Here is a 5,759-nt window from a genome sequence, read left to right on the forward strand (position 1 = left end):
CTTGGCTCTTGAACTCTTGAAATTTAACTCTCTGAAGTTGAGGGACGCGGACCGCGCGAAAGTGTAGCGCGGCCGCAGGAGCTCTGGCGCGGACCGCGTAAGTGTGACTGCGGCCGCGTGGCTTGCTTTGGTCCCAACTGGCATCTCTCTGAATCTCTTCACGCGGGCCGCATGATAAAGTGGCGCGGCCGCGTGAGCTGAACGCGGGCCGCATAAATCCAACCGCGGCCGCGTTGTGAGAGCCCTGAATATGCACTTCTCTTAATCTCCTAGTGCGGCCGCGGTCACAGTTGCGCGGTCCGCACTAGGGCCTCTTTTCCTCAACTTCCTTGATCTTTGACACTTGAGCAGGTTTCACTCCTTTCTGAGCCAATATTTGACTTTCGTCGCTTTGTCGATCAAACCTGCAATCAAGTACAACTTGTGAGTATTTTGGGACTATTTTGTATCAATTTATAACAAAAGCGTAGGCAAGTATGGGCATAAAACACGTTAAAATCCTAACTTATCAACGCCCCCAAACTTAAGCCTTTGCTTGTCCTCAAGCAAACAAAATAAGACCCACCCCTAAAAGGAAAATCCACACAATTCCAGCCATCCTAAGGCAACCTCAACAAGCATCAATTGGGACTAACAATTGCCCTCAATACGAATGCATCATTAACACATTTACTTTTTGAAAAATCGTGGATCATGTGTGACACAAGAGCATCAAGAGTTCACACATTTCATCAAAGAGCTTATCTAAATTACTTCGGTCATTGTGGAACCCAAACTCACATGTCCTCAACTTTCCCTAAGCGAACCTCACCTTTTAGAGTATTAACACAAACCGAGGTTGATGGACTTTCACTCATCTCTCTCAAGAAGAAGGTGACAAGTCCGGCTCTAGGTACCATATGCTTACCCCTTATGTAAGTATCCACTAATGTAGGCTCCCTTCGACTCGAAATCATATAGGGCTTTTGCGGAGTCATTGTGAAGGCTTTTGGGCAAGGGTAGGACATGTTTTTGTTCAAATGGGTTCAATCTTCCCTTAAGCACTTCCTTTGATTCATTTTGGCACACTTTCTTGACTCATTTGAATATTTCACTTCTTTTCTAGGGGTTAGAGGGACACATTGTCCGTCTTTCTTATGCGATTCAAAACATTTCTCCTTTTTCTACTTTTTCCACACCTTTTTCACTTTTGTTTCCTTTGAATCCCTTTTTATTCTTGTTCACTTTGGTCTTTCTTTTTGTCTTTTTCTTTTATTTCTTTTTCATTGCCTTCCTTTTCCTTTTGCTTTTGTACCTTTTACCACTTTATTTCCTTTCTTGTCTCTCCTCCCCCAAACTTAGACATTTGCCATTACTCAAGGGAAGATTTTGGGTGCCAAGAGAGGGTATCTTTTAGAACGGGTATAGGCTTGTAACATTGGTTCTCGAAAGAAAAAGGTTCAAGGCTCGAAAGGGTTAACTAGGGATTATTTTATTGGTAGGCTATGGAATTGTTCAACTTTACATTGGGATCAAGGAGAGCCTATAATCACTTCTCAAGTCAAATTTCACCTAGGATTTCGCCTCAACAAACATTCAGGGCAAGTTCTACACCATTTGCTTGGGACTTGGACTCACAATTTGAATCCTCACCACACATGCTATGGGATTGCTAAAGACATCGAGTCGAGGGCCCACAACGACCTCAGTTATGATTCAAGCGCACAATGGTCCAAAAAGACCACATGATGATTGTTTGGTCAACACAAGAGTCTCAAGGCCACGACCTTCACCATCCTAAACACAACATTATGTCTTTGATCATGGGATCAAAGGCAAATGTGTTAGGCCCAAGTGAAGCTTTGCCTGAGGTACCCTTAACTACGAAATATCAAAAACAAAAGAAAAATAAAAAAACGGACTCAAACCCTTAAGAAGGTTGTCACGCCATCTATCATTGGGAAGAGCCACCCGGTTCGCACTATACTCCACCCTTGGAAAGAACCGTGGCATTAAGAAAACCAAGGGCTTATTGAAAACGCCGAAAACAAAACCAAAAGGCTACGAGCCTATCCATTAAGCTAAAAAAAGGAAAAATGAAAAAATTTGCAAAAATAGAAAAGCAGAATGAATATGTACAATCGGGGAGTAGAATATACAATAAAGGATGCAAATATACCAAATGTAACTTTATATACAGACCAAAAGAGAATAAAAAGTACGAGAAAAGTAGCTAAAATGTAAAGTTATATACAGACAAACTAGAAAATCAAAATCAACAGAACATAAAATGAGAGTATAATACGTATAGTCATCCAGATAATCCAAAAAAAATGTAGGGCGCACCCCCACGAATAAGAGCTGGCATTGTCCCCAATGCCAACTACACAAATAAGCACAAAAAATCAATGAAAGGATATAGAAGAGCTCCCTAGGCCTGGTCCGTCTGCATGGGATCCTCAGTGGTCCCCTGATCCTCTGCATGGGCGGGAACCTCAGACTGGCTCCCGGCCTGCTGCTGCTCTGCTGCTGGGATAGTGGCTTGCTCCTGGACCGGCTGAATATCGGGTGCATCACTGGAGTGAATCTCCTGAGTCTCTGCAAGCTCAATCACTACACCCTCTGTACTGGGAAGCTTCCTCTTCTTCCTTGGAGGCCTGGGTGTCTGCTCCTGCTGTGGCTCTGGTGCTGCTGCTGGAGGAGCTGAATCCTCAAATAACAAGTCTAAAGGCATCTGATCTGCCAAAAGCTTGTCCACGTCCGCTCTAAGCACCTTCACCGACTCCTTAGACGCCCTTGACTTTCTCATCTTTTTGTGCTCCTTGGCAAACTCCTTCAGAGCCTTGCCATGTGACTCCACTGCTGCAGATAGGGTGGCCTGAGTCTTCAAAATCTTTTCCTGGTTCTCCAGGAACTGCTTCAAGGTATCCTCAATGGACTGAGGAATCTGAACTGGCTGAGGTGCTGCCTGGGTCTGAATAGTGGAAGACAAGGTGGACAACTTGGATGTCGCTGCTGACATCCAATTGTTCAGGCTAGCCAAAGTCTGACTAAGCTGATAGGCAGTGAATGGGTGAGTCCTGGAAGATGGCACAGTCGGGCCAGCTAAAGTATTGGGACCAGCAGAAGAAGAAGGTCCTCGAGGCAAATCCCCGACTGTAGTGGCAGCAGGTGTGGCAGAAGGCTCGGCAGAAGGCTCTACCGCAACTGGCTCCTCAAACTGGCCAGTTGGGGCAGAGGAAGCTGGCTTGTAGTTCTTGGATTTAGGGCTGTCCGGAGCCTGCATGCTATACCAAGAGTAAGGAGCTACCGGCTTTGTCTTGACATCATATCTCCTCTTCTCCACCTCTAGATCCCGGAAATACATCGATAGGGTGTTTGGAAAAGGATAATTCCTGTCATGCTCTTGCCCCACCGCAGAGATCACACGGGACATCACATTGCCCACGTTGATCGGGTACCCAGCCATGATAGATGCAACCAGAACTGCTCGGGTAAGTGGAATTGTCTGGTCATGAGTAGAAGGGTCAAGCTGACTGCATACAAAGGTCAACCACCCTCGAGCCTCAAAACTGAATGTCTTCCTGAATATCTTCTTTCCAGCTTGCAACCACTCCGGCACAGTACCTGGGATTGCCAAGTACTGGGCCAACCACGGGCGGACTTCCTCTCCCATTGCCAACTTTGCCAAATACAAAGACTCGTCTTCATCACGGAACCCCAAATACTCATTTAACGATCTCCCATCAAATAACACTGTTTTGTCACGAACTTTGGTCACCTTGGTATCCTTGACTATATGAGCCACATTGGAGTAGAACTCCCTAACCATGGCTCGTTAGCATCTATGCACTTTTCCATGAAGAACTCCCAGCCCCATCTTGTTCTGAACTCTCTCTGCACGTTTGGGTTATGGGGTAAAAGGTCAGTATCAATAAAGCTTCTCTCCGGTATCAACTTCCTTACCGGCCACCACTCCCGAAACATATGAAAGGCTACTTGACTGACAAACCTATCCTCCCAGACTTCAGGCTTCCTAGTTCTCTCAATCCCCCCAACCCGAGGTTCACCTCCCTTATCTTGGTCTGCACTCTCCCCAGATAATGAAGCTGTGGGGGAGGTGGAGTATTGCTTACTACCAGCTGCGGACTCGTTAGAAGAGTCCAAGAGTACAGTCACTGCTCTTTTGAAGGTGGGCAATGATGGAGGGGTATCAACTAGGTGCGGTCACATGAGGAGATGTCCTTGGAAGGCACATACTCACTCCCCGACGAATGCGAGGCAGCCTTGTCAGCAACTTTGATCAATTTTCGAGTCTTTTTAATGTTCTCCCTAGCCTGGGGAGTGAGCTTTGCTATTCTTTTTCCTTTACCCCCTCGGGAGGAACCTCCTCTCCCGGGTTGTTGTGACTGTTTGGCTCCCCTTTGTTTAACCATTGTCTGCAAAGATAATCATCTAACATTGTTAGTTTAAGCACATGCAGTGAAACATGTAAATCAACATAGATTTCATAGACAATATCAGTACACTGCAGCAGAAACAGGTTGCAGAACCTAGCAATGCGGGCCGCACAAACTTGACAATGGCTGCGCTAGGGGCACCGCAGACCGCACAAACTTGTAATGCAGTCCGCGTTGGGCAAAAGCCCAAAATATACCTCCTCTGAATCTCCCAAACGCGGACCTCGTAAAATGGGGGCGCGGCCGCGTTGAGCCAGCGTGGACCGCACAATTAGGGAGGCGACCACGCTGGAGCAAGTTAACTTTACAAGCAATGGGCCACCGCGAACCGCACCACCAGTAGTGCGGCCGCGTCATGGCCATGCGGACCGCGAGAAAATGACCGCGGGCCGCGCTGAAGCAAAGGTAGGAACTGAGTTAGGGTTTGACAAATTTGACCATTTTTGTTCAAGTTCTAGAGTCCTAGTTGTCCCTACTCAATTACCCAACATGGAATTCATACCCAGCATCCAAAAGCAACATATAAACTAACCTAATCATTGAATTCAAGAAAAAAAAAATGAAAGAACAAAGAAGCTACACTATTGGGAGATAACAAAAATTAAAAACAAACACTAATTAATGATAATTGTAAGAGTTTTTACCAGGAATATGAAGAATCAAAGCACTTGATGCAACACACAAGAAGGTCTCAGAGATGAACAGTAAAAAATTAGGGCTCAGGTGTTCAGAGTGCAAAAAGTGTAAAATGAGGCCTAAGGTCCCTATTTATAGAGAATTGTGGGGCCCCGTACTTACCCACCAGCGCGGCCGCATGAAAATGACCGCGGATCGCGCTGGATTTAATTTGTGAACTTTTGCAGGAAATAGCCCACGCAGACCGCACAATTGGGGCGCGACCACGCGAGACCACCGCGGACCGCAGTAACATGACCGCGGCCGCGTGAGCAAACTTCAGAGAGCATACATTTTCAGCTCATGCCAGTGCGGACCGCACAAAGCTTACCGCGGCCGCACTGGCAATCTTCAGAGACTGCATTTTTTTTTGCACTGCTTCAACACAATCCCTGCAACATCTCACAAACAATTAGCTCAAAAATCCTAATTACAAAGAAAATCAAAAAGAAATAAAAAGACATGGGTTGCCTCCCAAGAAGCGTCTGATTTAACGTCGCGGCACGACGCATGTTACCATCACATCACTTCAAATGAATGAGTGCCACCACGTGGCTATCATCAAACATTCCCAAATAATGCTTGACACAATGTCCATTGACCCGAAATACTTCACCATTCTTGTTCTTAAGATCAAGAGCACCA

This window comes from Nicotiana attenuata, unplaced genomic scaffold (genome assembly GCF_001879085.1).
Source record: "Nicotiana attenuata strain UT unplaced genomic scaffold, NIATTr2, whole genome shotgun sequence".
Taxonomy (NCBI): Eukaryota; Viridiplantae; Streptophyta; class Magnoliopsida; order Solanales; family Solanaceae; genus Nicotiana; species Nicotiana attenuata.